Here is a 16,893-nt window from a genome sequence, read left to right on the forward strand (position 1 = left end):
CTTAGGGTTTCAATTTCCATTCTCATGTAGCATTTTATAGCAATCTTTTCTTTTGGATTTTGATCATCTTTAATTGTAAGTACTCTTTAATTCCCCTTTAATTATATTGTCTTTATTTTCATTTCCTTTGGTTCAAGCACTTTATTTATAAATGCAATTTTGAGTTCTTGAAGTTTTGATTGATGAATTTAATGTTTCATGCTTTCTTTATGTTTGATTGCTTGTTTATGTTTGGTTTTGTTGATAGTTGGTTATAGTTTACATTTTACTTTGCAATTTTCTCATGTTTTACTTTTATGTACACAAGGTGTTTGTGAAAATGCCAACTCTAGATTTTGAGTAGATTTTTTCACCTTGGCTTGTGGTTTGAGTTCCTAGGATACTAGAGTCATAATGTCCGATATTTAGTGGTAATTCTTGGGTAGTTAGTTGACTCTTGTTTCTATTGACGCTAGCTTTTTATCAACTAGTTTGGTAAGTTAGCTAGGACTTATAGATTAAGGTCAATTATGCTTGCTTGACTTACTCCTCGATGGTTGGGGTTGACTAGGCGAGATTGACTCATCATAATTACCATAGTTGTGGTTATGTCGATGATGGGACTCCTTGGACCCTCATTCCCAAGTCAAGGTTCTTTATTGCATTCCTTGCATTCTCACTAGTTTTGATCTCATTTTCCCTTTACTTGCATTAGTTACAATTTTGATCATTTCTTAGTTCTTTTATTTCTCAAGTTCTTTTAATCTTTTGTTCTTTGATTTCAGAAAACCCCTTTTGTCCCGTTAACAACCAAAAGAGAAACACTTCATTTGTGTCATAGGGAGAACAATCCGAGGTTGAAAGACTCTCGGTTTAATTGAATTAGAAATTGTAAACTTTGATGTTGAGGATTGTTTGTTGGTTTGGACTATACTACCAATGAAGGAATTGTTTTGCTATTTCCGAACCATCGTGATCTTCACTCATCAAGTTTTTGGCGCCGTTGCCGGGGATGCAAGAAGTGAATTGCATCATCAATGATTTTTTGTCCACCTTGGTCAACCCCCTCAATGATCTTGAGGAGCCTCCTACTCTTGAGTTTGAAGAGGATATGGAAGAGCTTGAAAAGGATGGTGAGGAAGAGGTGATCACCGAAGAAGTAGAAGCAATTGTGCAAGAGCTTAATAGGATAACTCCACCCCAAGGACAAATTGAGTGGGTAACAATTTTCTCCATGAGCTTCATAGGCCCATATCAATTTGCTCTCTTAGAAACGAATCATCAACTCAAGGTGCTTCTTGGAGTGTTGAATAGTCAAGGATTGGATGTTGGTTGGCAATGGAGTTCAAGGAACGAAAGGTGCAAGGTCCATTTTGGAGGAATCCAAGATTCAAGTGGGTGCTTAAAAGGTTCTTGGAGAGGTTGTTCATCTAAAGGCACAAGTGAAGGTCAACAAAAGGATGATAGAGAAACCAAAGTGTGGGATCTGTGCATACATGTCTACAATCAACAATTTTGGATCCCAAGTGTTTCCTTGAGGTTGCTTAGGAGCTTGATGTACTTCGTTTGGGATCCCGGAGGATTCTTGAAGAATAAATATGGGTGGCAACTCAAGGATGAGTGGAAGCATAAGCCGCCATGACACAAGCTTCACTCAATAGTCCAACTTGAGGACTTAAAATCAAAGTGCTAGGTGGGAGACACCCCACCATGGTAATATCCTTCTAGCTTTCTCTCTTTCACCTTTTGTTTCATGAATAATTGGCTATATTGCTTGATTGGTTAGATTTATTTTGATGTTTGTTAGGTAATTTTAATAGAATAATGTGCTTTTGGAGTTTTATGATGTTTTGGAGCTTGAAAACCTATTTTGGATGTCATGTTTGATGCCTTAGAGGCAAAATTTTTGTTGCAGGAACAGAGACCTGTGCGTACGCACAACCCTGTTGATGACAAGTCATCTTAGCCTAGTTTCACTAGTCTTTTTCCTTTGTTTTCATTTAGTTTTATGCACTTTCTTAAGCCATAAGTAAGCCAATTGGGTTGAATTTCATGTTTCCTTTGATTCAATCAACCAGGGATAAATTGATGCATTTTCATGAGTTTTTGTGCCATAATTGCTCATGTGACAAGAAGAAGAACAACTCTCATGATTATGGCATAGCTTTGATACAATTGTTGATTGATGATAGGTGGAATAAAGCTTGGAAGAAGGTTGCAAGAATGGGCTTGAAAAGAGGGATCAACGTTTGTGCTAACGTTTACCTCAAATGTTAACTCAAACGTGAGAAGCAGCTGAAGAACACCCCTGGATGTCGCCAACGTTTGCGCCAACGTTTGCCTCAAACGTTGAGGCAAACGTTGGCTGAAGAAGAAACAGGGGAAGGAGCCAACGTTTGCGCCAACGTTTGCCTCAAACATGAGGTCAAACGTTGGCGCCAAAAAGAAGAGAAATAGCACTCCTGGGCACAGCAACGTTTGAGCCAACGTTTGCCTCAAACGTGAGGTCAAACGTTGGCTACATTTTGGCAAGAAAGAGCATGGAAGAGCACCCTTGATTGATGGGTTAGATGAGCTACGTTTGCACCAACGTTTGCCTCAAACGTTGGGCCAAACGTTGGCCAAAAAGGGAGCCTGGGAAGACCCACGTTTGAGCTCACGTTTGACCTCAAACGTTGGCTCAAACATGGATGACAGCAAATGGGCTATCTGCATAATGCCTCACACAAGGGACGTTTGAGTCAACGTTTGCCTCAAACGTTGACTCAAACGTGAATGGTTCATGGCCCGGTTCACAAATGGATTTCTTTCCAACACCAAGAACAATCAACGGAGGCTATTATCAACCCAATTCCATCAAGACTAAAGGCCCAATTCAAGGCTTAATGATCATTTGAAGAAAGTGTATAAATAGCTTAGGATTTGAAGTTTTAGAAAGGCTTTTCTTTTTAGAGTTTTCTTTAAGAATTTTCATAGTATTCATAGTAGAGAGCTTTTGGGTTTTGAGCTGTTTGGAGATTCTGAGTCTTGGGGAAAGAGAATTGAATTCTCTTCCTCTTAGTTTTCTTGTTTTTCAATTTCATCTACACTTGTCGTGAGTCTTAGGTGTTGAAGAATTGAGGAAATTCTGTCTCAATCTCACCTTGAGATCTCTCTGTTTTTCTTACTGCAGCTTCTGAAAAATTAAACTTGAATTTACATTTCTACATTGCTCTCTTCTTTAATTTGGCATTTGCTCTCTAAATTTGGATCTAAGAAGGCATTGAGATCTAGACTTAGTTATCTAGTCTCTTGGGTCCTGAGATCTATTGGTTTCCATTTTAATTTCCTTGTTTAATTACTACACCAAGTTTATTTTCCTTTTAGTTTTGAGATCCGGTTCAACTAATTACATCAACTACTCTTCATTCTGTTAAGTTTTGCTTTTCCCTGTTTAATTCCTGCAGATCCAATTCCCATTCCCCTTTTATTTTTCAAGTCATTTATATTTCTTGCATTTTAAGTTTCTGCCATTTACATTACTTGCACTTTAAGATTCAGCTCTTTTTCTTTTTGTTCCCTTTAATTTCCTGCAAATCACCCACTCCCCTTTTACATTCTATGCAATTTAATTCCTGTCAACACAATTTCACACAATCAACACTTGTTTGCTTGACTAATTCAACCACTAAACTAAAGTTGCACAATCCTTCAATCCTTGTGGGATCGACCTCACTCCCGTGAGTTTTATTACTTGATGCGACCCGGTACACTTGCCGGTGAGTTTTGTGTCGGATCGTTTTCCGCACATCACCTGTGCGTACGCACATCACCTGTGCGTCCACACATCACCTGTGCGTCCGCACAGTTCCCCTGTTTTTTAGTTCCTGTGCGTGCGCACAGTTACGTGCGCACGCACACCCTTAAACAATTCCCCTGTTCCCAGCCTGCGCATAGCTTGTGCGTGGGAACAATACCCCCTCTTCCCTTTTGTGCGACCACACACCATGCGTGCGACCGTACACCATGCATGCGGCCGCACGCGTTCCTTTTTCTGAAAAAAAACCTCTTGTGCGAGCGCATAGTTCTGTACGCCCGCACAGCTTGCAGCGATCCCCCTGGCCGCAGTGCACGCACAGGCTGTGCGTGTGAACCCAGCCCTCTTTCCTCTTTTGTGCGAGCGCACACGGGCTTGCGCGTCCGCACAGGCTGCCATGCATCTTCTGCTCGCAGTGCCCGCACACCTCTGTGCGCGCGCATACCCCTCTCTTCTTTCCGTGCATCCGCACACAACCTTGTGCGTCCACACAGGTCTTTTCTCTCTTCTCTATTTCTTTCTTTCTTCTTCTTTTCTTTCTTTCTTTTATTTATTCTTTCTTCTTTTTCTTCTTTCTTTCTTCTCTTCTTCGGCGAAGCTCCGTCGTCGTGAGCCTCGCAGTGGCTAACACAAGTGCCACTGTTGCCTATCCCTTTCGTTCCTATTCTTCACCTCTTCAATTTTCTTGTTTTAATATTCTTTGTTATGGTTATTTGCTTGCTTAATTTCTATTTTCTTTATTTAACTTCGGTTATTTAGTTCAAATTTTGCTTACTCCTTTGTCTGTTGGTGGATTGCAAGTGTTCAATTTTTCATTTATGGGTTATTGATGTTTGAATTTTTGCTGGTATTGATGAATCTGTGCACTACACTCAATGTGTTTGTTTAAATACCTGAATGAACTTTTTGTTTAATTCATATGTTGTCATGACCATATAGGTTAGACCATATCCTTGTTTGGCATTCTAATCAAGAATTGTGCACTTTTGAATGATGATGATGTTATTTGGGATTGAAATTTCAATCTTGTACTTGTTGTTTATTGTCTTGAATTACTAACACCAAATTGATTTAGAAATTGACTTTTTGTCTCTTATCTGGTGCAAATCTTTAACAAGTACATATTGAATTTAGTGAATTGAATGGAATTGCTTGTTCATCATGGTTTTTAAGTCAATATAATCACATCACAAGGTATTTGCTCCTTGTTAATGCTTTGCATTTGTTTGAGTTGACTTGACTTGATTCTTATCAAGACTTGTCGCTTTTTGTAGCAAGCACCTTCCTATGTGATTATTTGATTATTCTTAAGGATGAATAGGTAGTTCTCTTCATCATTGCATTGGTTATTGTTGGTTGTGCTATTTTATATTAATCTTGCGCTTTCACTTGCACAACTTCAATATCCAATAATTTTCACATTCAATTCACTCTTGTTGCAATTGCCTAAGCTTGCTTGTGTTTTAATTGATGCTCATCTCTTAGTTGCATCTTAGGCCATTTAATTGAGGAACTCATTCTCACTTTTTGATTGTGTGGATGCCACTTTAACCGGCCGTTGTGTGTACTCCACACCACTATGCAACTTTCTCAATTAGATGCTTAATTGCTCTCTCCTTTACCTTTTTGTGCTACTTGCCTATGAATTCTAATTATGCTTTATTCATCCTTTTTGAGGATGAGGCATGAAGGCAAGGAGCTGGGAGAAGAGAATGACACCGAGGATGGAGATGTCAAGAAGGCTTTGTACTTGGTGATTTCCACACAACCCGAGCCCCTGCATTTGCCAAATGAAGGTGGAGCTCTTGAGAGACATTCTCCCCGGATCGTGTTCGTGCACGGAGGACCGTGCAACGTTTAAGTGCAGGAGAGGATTCGTCATTTTGGAGAGTAAATTTTCTTTTCCGAACACTTTGCACTCTATTTTTGTTTCTTTTATTATGTTTCGTGTAGATATTTAGAGTGTTTTTTATTGTTGTATTGCATTTTCTTCATAGTGTATATTTATCGCATTTTACATCTTTTGTATGGTATATATTTTATAAAGATAGAAGTTGTGATTGGATTGTGAATAGTATAGCACCTAGTTCGATTTTGTCCTAATTGTTCATGTTAGTTTTTGCAATGTTGGAAATTAGGAATAGAACTAGGAAGATTTTGAAAAATTTGCATTCATCACAACATACATACATATAGGAAATAATTTTGGTGAAAAATAACAAGAATTTCCAAGAATTTTGTTCAAAGGCATTCTATTGAATTGATTGAGAAAATTATTTGCAAACTTGCTTGAATGATTTTTGTGGAACATAGAAGAGAGATAGAACAAATACCTTGTGAGTTTTTGAGCTATATTGAGTGGTTACACATTTTAACCACTAATTTTGTTCATTGCGTGCTATGCTCCTTCTATGATTGTAATCTTAGTTTTGCTTGATTCTTTATATTTAATATTTGATGTTGTGATTGCATTTAGCATGATTGAGGCCATCTTTGAATTAAACTCACTCACCCATATGGACCTACACTTGCATATACCTTTGTTAACCCCTTTTGATCCTCTTAATCTCCTTTGTTCTAATTGTTAGCACATCACAACCCTAAGCGAAAAACCATGATTTGCCTTGAATTACATCTTTGATTAGCTTAGGTTGAGATGTATGTGTCATTTAAGTTTGGGGAAAATTTTGGGATGCATTGGTAGAGAAACATTTTTATTTTGGGTAATTATTGAAAATTTGGGAAAAATGGGTGCACATTCATGTATCAATTTGCTTTAACCATATGCATTTGTCATAGAAAAAAATGAAAAAAAAAATAGAAAAGAAAGTATATATAGTAATAAGATGGGACAAAAGTTATCCCAAAGAAAAAAAAATATGTGAATGAATAAGAAATGCATATGTGTTTTGAATAGAAACTAAGGCATGAATGTGTGTGAAAAGAAGTAATGGGTGGCTAGAATGTATTTGTTTTTGCGGGTTGATTGATAAAGGTTGAGTTGGGTACTTGAGCTAATCAAAGATTCAATTCTTTAGTCCACTTAGCCATATCTATCATACCTTGACCCTAACCCCATTATAACCCTAATAAGTCCTCATGATAAATGCATTCATGCATCACTTGTTGTTGATTGTTAGATGGAAAGCAAAACCTTGAAAGCATGATTAGAAGGAGACTTGAGTGATTAACCCTTAGACACCGAGTGATTAGAGTGCATACACACCTAGTGAGGGTTCGATCACTCAATTCTATGTTTCCACATCTCTTTTCATGCATTCTTGCAAGTTGCTTCTTTTTTATGAGTTGGATCAATATTCAATAGATTTTGTTTGCATTGAGTTAATTCTTTGCTTAGCCCTACATGTAATTACTCTTGCTTGGAATTTTATTATCTGTTTTCACCAAACCAATAGGATACATAGATAGATAGATATATATAGTATATAGATACCTTGCATGCATATAGATAGTTGCATTCAATAAGTTAGTTGAACCCATCTTGATTGTTTTCCTTGTTGATTTAGCATGAGGACATGCTATTGTTTAAGTGTGGGGGAATTGATGAGTCCATATTTTCCGATGTATTTTGGCTTTATTTGGATGGATTCCAGCAAATGAACTCACACTTAAGCACTCAAATAGCATACTTTTGTGTTTGATCCCTAATTTGGACTTAAATGTGAAAACATACAATTTTGTGCTTGATATAAGCAATTTAATTCCACTTTTATTCCATTCGATGCCATGACATGTTCACTGAGTGTTTTCAGGCCCTGGGGGCAAGAATGGATAGCCAAACGTGGAAGAAAGCATGTACAAGGGAGAAAACATGAAGAAAACAAGGAAAAGCACACACAGCAAAGTGTGCGTGCGTGCGCACAAGCAAGAATTTCCATGTGTGCGTACGCATAAGTACCTGTGCGTGCACAGAAGTCAACTTTCAGCCGAGTGTGCGGACGCACACGTCTATGTGTCCGCATAGGTCTCTGCACGTGATTTTGTTAATGAAACGCGTGCTTCATGATTTTGGGGGCCTTTGGCCCAGTTTTGGAAGCTCCAATGCTGAAAGGAAAGTGCTATATCAAGGGGGATTGAAGCCATATGAAGGCATTAGAGTAGAAGGCTACTTTTTACATTTTTTGCATAGTAATCAGGAGTAGGAGTAGGAGTACTGTAGCATTGCCCTCTTAGGGTTTCAATTTCCATTCTCATGTAGCATTCTATAGCAAGCTTTTCTTTTAGATTTTGATCATCTTTAATTGTAAGTACTCTTTAATTCCCCTTTAATTACATTGTCTTTATTTTCATTTCCTTTGGTTCAAGCACTTTGTTTATAAATGCAATTTTGAGTTCTTGAAGATTTGATTGATGAATTTAATGTTTCATACTTTCTTTATGTTTGATTGCTTGTTTATGTTTGGTTTTGTTGATAGTTGGTTATAGTTTCCATTTTACTTTGCAATTTTCTCATGTTTTACTTTTATGCACACAAGGTGTTTGTGAAAATGCCAACTCTAGATTTTGAGTAGATTTTCCCACCTTGGCTTTTGGTTTGAGTTCCTAGGATACTAGAGTCATAATGTCTGACATTTAGTGGTAATTCTTGTGTAGTTAGTTGACTCTTGTTTCTATTGACGCTAGCTTTTTATCAACTAGTTTGGTAAGTTAGCTAGGACTTATGGATTAAGGTCAATTATGCTTGCTTGACTTACTCCTCGATGGTTGGGGTTGACTAGGCGAGATTGACTCATCATAATTACCATGTTGTGGTTATGTCGATGATAGGATTCCTTGGATCCTCATTCCCAAGTCAAGGTTCTTTATTGCATTCCTTGCATTCTCACTAGTTTTGATCTCATTTTCCCTTTACTTGCATTAGTTACAATTTTGATCATTTCTTAGTTCTTTTATTTCTCAAGTTCTTTTAATCTTTTGTTCTTTGATTTCACAAAACCCCTTTTATCCCCTTAACAACCAAAAGAGAAACACTTCATTTGCGTCCTAGGGAGAACGACCCGAGGTTGAAAAACTCTCGGTTTAATTGAATTAGAAATTGTAAACTTTGATGTTGAGGATTGTTTGTTGGTTTGGACTATACTACCAACGAAGGAATTGTTTTGCTATTTCCGAACCATCGTGATCTTCACTCATCAAGGGGCATGAATTAGAAGCTTTAAAGTGCCAGAAACTCTCCCCTGAAAAACCCAGTGCCTCCCATGATTAAGGTGGTTGAGTTCCACCTCCCCTATTTCTGTTATTCTAATCTCTGTTTCTCATATTTAGGTTTACATTATCACTAGTAATATTTAAGTTTCTATTTTATATTTCTGTCTTTTAATTTAAAGAATTGCATAAGCATTAATAATAATTTAGTTTTTATTTCCGTCAATTAGTTATAAAATATTCCTCCTATCATCATCAAACTTGAATAAAATAGTGATTTTTTTAGAAGAATTAGAGATGAATGAATTTTCGAGTTATATAATAAGAATAGTCAATTATTTTGATATGGTGGCATTGCTTATGTTTTCTAAATGTATGAATGAACAATGCATACTTGAAATTGGAATTAATAATGTTGGCTTTTGGAAGAATAATGAAAAAGAAGAAGTATTATTGGTAATCTGAAAAATCAAAAGAAATTGATTCTTGAAGTAAGAAAAAGCAGCAAAAAGTAAGATGCAATAAAAAGAAAAACAAATGCATGTGGAAAACAATATATATATATATATATAGAAAAAGAAAGAAGCAATAGAAAAAGCCAATAGCTCTTTAAACCAAAAGGCAAGAGCAATGGTGGACGAAATTGTGATCACATTAATGTAGTACTCTTTGTTATTGTATGGAATCATTATTATGGCTCTTTACTATGTGTGGACACAACTCCGTTCAACTAACCAGCAAGTGTACTGGGTCGTCCAAGTAATAAACCTTACGCGAGTAAGGGTCGATCCCACAGAGATTGTTGGCTTGAGCAAGCTATGGTCACCTTGTAAATCTCAGTCAGGCGGATTTAAACATGATACTTTATTAGATTAAAATAAACAATAAAAGGGATAGAGATACTTATGTAGATTCATTGGCAGGGATTTCAGATAAGCGAATGGAGATGCTTTTCGTTCCTCTGAACCTCTGCTTTCCTGCTATCTTCATCCAATCAGTCTTACTCCTTTCCATGGCTGGCTGTATGCAAGGGCATCACCGTTGTCAGTGGCTACATCCCCTCCTCTCAGTGAATCATATGCTCACGCACCCTGTCACGGCACGGCTATTCATCTGTCGGTTCTCGATCATGCTGGAATAGGATTCACCCTCCTTTTGCGTCTGTCACTAACGCCCAACACTCGCGAGTTTGAAGCTCGTCACAGTCATTCAATCATTGAATCCTACTCAGAATACCACAGACAAGGTTTAGACCTTCCGGATTCTCTTGAATGCCGCCATCATTCTAGCTTACGCCACGAAGATTCTGGTTAGGAGATCTAAGAGATACTCATTCTAGCTTAATTCATGTAGAACAGAAGTGTTTGTCAGGCACGCGTTCATAAGGAAGAAGGATGATGAGCGTCACACATAATCATCACCTTCATCACGTTCTTGGGTGCGAATGGATATCTTAGAAGAGAAATAAGAAGAATTGAATAGAAAACAGAAGTACTTTGCATTAATCTTTGAGGAACAGCAGAGCTCCACACCTTAATCTATGGAGTGTAGAAACTCTACCGTTGAAAATACATAAGTGAAAGGTCCAGGCATGGCCGTGTGGCCAGCCCCTCTGATCTAAGAACCAGGCGTCCAAAGATGTCAAATACAATAGTAAAAGGTCCTATTTATAATAAACTAGCTACTAGGGTTTACATGAGTAAGTAATTGATGTACAAATCCACTTCCGGGGCCCACTTGGTGTGTGCTTGGGCTTGGGCTTGAGTGTTACACGTGCAGAGGCCATTTGTGGAGTTGAACGCCAGTTTCTGTGCCAGTTTGGGCGTTCAACTCTGGTTTTGGATCCTTTTCTGGCGCTGGACGCCAGAATTGGGCAGAAGGCTGGCGTTGAACGCCAGTTTACGTCGTCAATTCTTGGCTAAAGTATGGACTATTATATATTGCTGGAAAGCCCTGGATGTCTACTTTCCAACTCAATTGGAAGCGCGCCATTTCGAGTTCTGTAACTCCAGAAAATCCACTTTGAGTGCAGGGAGGTCAGAATCCAACAGCATCAGCAGTCCTTTTTCAACCTCTGAATCTGATTTCTGCTCAAGTCCCTCAATTTCAGCCAGAAAATACCTGAAATCACAGAAAAACACACAAACTCATAGTAAAGTCCAGAAATGTGAATTTAACACAAAATCTATTAAAAACATCCCTAAAAGTAACTAGATCCTACTAAAAACATACTAAAAACAATGTCAAAAAGCGTATAAATTATCCGCTCATCACAACACCAAACTTAAATTGTTGCTTGTCCCCAAGCAACTGAAAATCAAAATAGGAGACAAAGAATAGAATATACTATAAATTCCAAACTATCAATGAAACAGAGCTTCAATCATATGAGCGGGACTTATAGCTTTTTGCCTCTTGAATAGTTTTGGCATCTCACTTTATCCATTGAAGTTTAGAATGATTGGCATCTATAGGAACTTCAGATTTCGAATAGTGTTATTGACTCTCCTAGTTCAGTATGATGATTTTTGAACACAGCTTCTTTATGAGTCTTGGCCGTGGCCCTAAGCATTTTGTTTTCCAGTATTACCACCGGATACATAAATGCCACAGACACATAATTGGGTGATCCTTTTCAGATTGTGACTCAGCTTTGCTAAAGTCCCCAATTAGAGGTGTCCAGGGTTCTTAAGCACACTCTTTTTTTGCTTTGGACCTTGACTTTAACCGCTCAGTCTCAAGTTTTCACTTGACACCTACACGCCACAAGCACATGGTTAGGGACAGCTTGGTTTAGCCGCTTAGACCAGGATTTTATTCCTTTAGGCCCTCCTATCCACTGATGCTCAAAGCCTTGGGATCCTTTTTATTTGCCCTTGCCTTTTGGTTTTAAGGGTTATTGGCTTTTTTTTCTTGCCTCTTGGTTTTAAGAGCTTTTGGCTTTTTCTGCTTGCTTTTTCTTTTTCTTTCTATTTTTTTTTGCCTATATTTTTTTTTTCTGCAAGCTTTGTTCTTTGCTGCTTTTTCTTGCTTCAAGAATCATTTTTATGATTTTTCAGATTATCAAATAACGTGTCTCCTAGTCATCATTCTTTCAAGAGCCAACATATTTAACATTCTTAAACAACAACTTCAAAAGACATATGCACTGTTCAAGCATACATTCAGAAAACAAGAAGCATTATCACCACATTAATATAATTAAACTAAGTTCAAGGATAAATTCAAAACTCATGTACTTCTTGTTCTTTTAAAACAGTTTTTATTTAAGAGAGGTGATGGATTCATAGGACATTCATAACTTTAAGACAAAGTTACTAACTACTAATGATCATGTAATGAAGACACAAACACAGATAAGCACATAACATAGAAAACAAAAAACAGAAGAAATAAGAACAAGGAATGAATCCACCTTAGTGATGTCCTTGAGCTCTTCTATGTCTCTTTCTTGTCTTAGCTGCTCCTCCTTCATTGCTTTTAGATCTTCTTTGATTTCATGAAGGATGATGGAGTGCTCTTGATGTTCCACCCTTAGTTGCTTCCAATAATTGTGTGGAAGAAAATGTATCCCCTGAGGTATCTCAGGGATCTCTTGATTTGCAGTCAAATGTTCTACCACTGAGCTATAGACCCTTGATGGAAGCTTTTGTCTTCCCTTTCCTCTTTCTAGAGGTTTCTCTGGCCTTAGGTGCCATCAATGGTTATGGAAAAAAACAAAAAAGCTATGCTTTTTACCACACCAAACTTAGAATGTTGCTCGCCCTCGAGCAAAAGAAGAAAGAATAGAAGAAGAAGAAGATATGGAGGAGATGGAGGGAGATGTGTATTCGGCCATATAGGTGGGATTGGGTGGGAAAGAGATGTTGAATTTTGAAGGAAAGTGGGTGTTTGGATGTGAGTGGTAAAGAGTTAATAGGGAAGAGTGTTTATTGGAAATAGATGATTGAGAAGAGAGAAGAGAGTGAGTGGAGGTAGGTGGGGATCCTGTGGGGTCCACAGATCCTTAGGTGATCCTGTGAGGTCCACAGATCTTGAGGTGTCAAGGCATTTACATCCCTGCACCAATTTAGGCATGCAAAATGCCCTTGCACACAACTCTGGGCGTTCAGCGCCAGGTTGGTGCCCATTTTGGGCGTTCAACGCCCCTTTGCTGCCATTTCTGGCGTTGAACGCCAGAACCATGCTTGTTCTGGGCGTTCAGTGCCAGGATGCTCCCATTCTGGGCGTTCAGCGCCAGAACTATGCTCTGTTCTGGCGTTTGAACGCCAGACAGATGCTCCTCCAGGGTGTGATTTTTCTTCTGCTGTTTTTGATTCCGTTTTTGATTTTTTTGTTTATTTTGTGACTCCACATGATCATGAACCTAAGAAAACATGAAAAACAATAAAAATAAGAATTAGATAAACATTGGGTTGCCTCCCAACAAGCGCTTCTTTAATGTCAATAGCTTGACAGTGGGCTCTCATGGAGCCTCACAGATGTGCAGAGCTTTGTTGAGACTCTCCAATACCAAACTTAGAGTTTGGATATGGGAGTTCAACACCAAACTTAGAGTTTGGTTGTGGCCTCCCAACACCAAACTTAGAGTTTGACTGTGGGGGCTCTGGTTGACTCTGCTTGGAGAGAAGCTTTTCCTGCTTCCTCTCCATGGTTGCAGAGGGAGGTCCTTGAGTTTTGAATACAAGGGAGTTCTCATTCCATTGAAAGACTATTTCACCTCTGTCAACATCAATCACAGCTCTTGCTGTGGCCAGGAAAGGTCTTCCTAGGATGATGGATTCATCCTCTTCCTTTCCAGTATCCAGGACTATGAAATCAGTAGGTATGTAAAGGCCCTCAACCTTTACTAATACATCTTCTACTTGTCCATAAGCCTGTCTTCTTGAGCTGTCTGCCATCTCTAGTGAGATTTTAGCAGCTTGCACCCCATAGATTCCCAGTTTCTCTATTATAGAGAGGGGCATGAGGTTTATACCTGAACCAAGGTCACACAAAGCCTTAAAGATCATGGTGCCTATGGTACATGGTATTATGAACTTTCCAGGATCCTGTCTCTTCTGAGGCAATGTCAGTTGATCCAGATCACTTAGTTCATTGATGAACAAGGGAGGTTCAACTTCCCAAGCATCCATGCCAAACAATTTGGCATTCAGCTTCATGATTGCACCAAGAAACTTGGCAGTTTGCTCTTCAGTGACATCCTCATTCTCTTTAGAAGAGGAATACTCATCAGAGCTCATGAAGGGCATAAGGAGGTTCAATGGAATCTCTATGGTCTCTAGATGAGCCTCAGAGTCCTTTGGTTCCTCAGAGGGAAGCTCCTTATTGATCACTGGACGTCCCTGGAGGTCTTCCTCCTTGGGATTCACGTCCTCTCCTCTCCTCAGAGGTTCGGCCATGGCGCTTATGTCAATGGCCTTGCACTCTCCTTTTGGGTTCTCTTCTGTATTGCTTGGGAGAGTACTAGGAGGGATTTCAGTGATCCTTTTACTCAGCTGGCCCACTTGTGCTTCCAAATTTCTAATGGAAGACCTTGTTTCATTCATGAAACTTACAGTGGCTTTAGATAGATTAGAGACTAGATTTGCTAAATTGGAAGCATTTTGGTCAGAGTTCTCTGTCTGTTGCTGAGTTGATGATGGAAAAGGCTTGCTATTGCTAAACCTGTTTCTTCCACCATTATTAAAGCCTTGTTGAGGCTTCTGATCCTTCCATGAGAAATTTGGATGATTTCTCCATGTTGAGTTATAGGTGTTTCCATAAGGTTCACCTAAATAATTTACCTCTGCTATTGCAGGGTTCTCAGGATCATAGGCTTCCTCTTTAGAAGATGCCTCTTGAGTACTGTTGGATGCAGCTTGCATTCCATGCAGACTCTGAGAGATCATATTGACTTGCTGAGTCAATATTTTGTTCTGAGCCAATATGGCATTCAGAGTATCAACCTCAAGAACTCCCTTCTTCATAGGCGTCCCATTGATTACAGGATTCCTTTCAGAAGTGTACATGAACTGGTTATTAGCAACCATGTCAATGAGTTCTTGAGCTTCTGCAGGCGTTTTCTTTAGGTGAATGGATCCACCTGCAGAAGTGTCCAGTGACATCTTTGATAGCTCAGATAAACCATCATAGAATATATCCAGGATGGTCCATTCTGAAAGCATGTCAGAAGGACACTTTTTGGTCAACTGTTTGTATCTTTCCCAAGCTTCATAGAGAGATTCACCTTCTTTCTGTCTGAAGGTTTGAACATCAGCTCTAAGCTTGCTTAGCTTTTGAGGAGGAAAGTACTTGGCTAAGAAAGCCGTGACCAGCTTATCCCAAGAGTTCAGGCTGTCTTTAGGTTGAGAATCCAACCATAATCTAGCTCTGTCTCTTACAGCAAAAGGGAAAAGCATGAGCCTGTAGACTTCAGGATCTATTCCATTAGTCTTAACAGTATCACATATCTGCAAGAATTCAGTTAAGAACTGAAAAGGATCTTCAGATGGAAGTCCATGAAACTTGCAGTTCTGCTGCATCAGAGAAACTAATTGAGGTTTCAGCTCAAAGTTGTTTGCTCCAATGGCAGGAATGGAGATGCTTCTTCCATGTAAATTGGAATTAGGTGCAGTAAAGTCACCAAGCATCCTCCTTGCATTATTATTATTTTCGGCTGCCATCTCCTCTTCCTGTTCGAAAATTTCTGAAAGGTTTTCTCTGGATTGTTGTATTTTAGCTTCTCTTTAATTTTCTCTTCAGAGTCCTTTCAGGTTCTGGATCTGCTTCCACAAGAATGTTCTTATCCTTGCTCCTGCTCATAATACAAGGAAGAATGGACAGAAAAATGATAATAATAATAATAGAGATCCTTTATACCACAGTATAGGGATCCCTTATGTGAGTAGAAGAAAAGAGGAAGAAATTCGAACACAGATAGAAGAGGGGGTTCGAATTTGGTGATGATGTGAGGAAGAGATGTTAGTTAATGAATGAATAAATAGAATAGGATGAGAGAGAAGGAGGGAATTTTCGAAAATCATTTTTGAAAAGGGGTTAGTGATTTTTGAAAATGGTTTTTGAAAAATTAGTTAGTATTTTTCGAAAATTTTTTTTTTGAAATAAAAAAATAAAAATAATTAGTTAATTAAAAAGAAATTTTTGAAAAAGGGGAGGATATTTTCGAAAATTGAGAGGGAGAGTTAGTTAGGTGGTTTTGAAAAAGTTAAGAAACAAACAAAAAGTTAGTTAGTTAGTTGAAACAAATTTTGAAAACCAATTTTGAAAAGATAAGTAGTTAGGAGGTTAGAATAGATATTTTGAAAAGATATTTTTGAAAAAGATAAGATAAGAAGATATTTTTGAAAAGATATGATTGAAGTTAGTTTTGAAAAAGATTTGATTTTTAAAATCACAATTAATGACTTGATTCATAAGAAATCACAAGATATGATTTTAGAACTTAAAGTTTGAATCTTTCTTAACAAGTAAGTAACAAACTTGGAATTTTTGAATCAAAACATTAATTGCTATTGTTATTTTCGAAAATTAGTTATAAAAATAAGAAAAAGATTTTTGGAAAATATTTTTGGAATTTTCGAAAATAACTAAAAATTTTGAAAAAGGTTTGATTTTTGAAAAAGATAAGATTTTCAAATTGAAAATTTGATTTGACTCATGAGAAACAATTTGAATTTTAAAAAAATTTTGAAAAAGTCAACTCAATTTTCGAATTTGATGAGAGAAAAAAGGAAAGATATTTTTTTGATTTTTGAAATTTTTATGAAAAACATGAAAATTATGCAATGCATGAAATTTTTAGATCAAAACAATGAATGCATGCAATAATGCTATGAATGTCAAGATGAACACCAAGAACATTATGAAGATCATGACGAACATCAAGAACACATTTTTGAAAAATTTTTAATGCAAAGAAAACATGCAAGACACCAAACTTAGAATTCTTT

General features: G+C 37.8%; 1 non-coding gene across 1 annotated transcript; it reads left to right on the top strand.

Moving 5' to 3' along the window:
- The first annotated feature begins 15,102 nt into the window (after window positions 1–15,102).
- Window positions 15,103–15,210, top strand: LOC148565154 (small nucleolar RNA R71). The gene has a single exon (XR_015885098.1). It is a non-coding gene; the product is annotated as a small nucleolar RNA R71 (small nucleolar RNA).
- Window positions 15,211–16,893: the final 1,683 nt, after the last annotated feature.

This window comes from Arachis ipaensis, chromosome B5 (assembly GCF_059453495.1).
Source record: "Arachis ipaensis isolate K30076 ecotype BB chromosome B5, ASM5945349v1, whole genome shotgun sequence".
Taxonomy (NCBI): domain Eukaryota; kingdom Viridiplantae; phylum Streptophyta; class Magnoliopsida; order Fabales; family Fabaceae; genus Arachis; species Arachis ipaensis.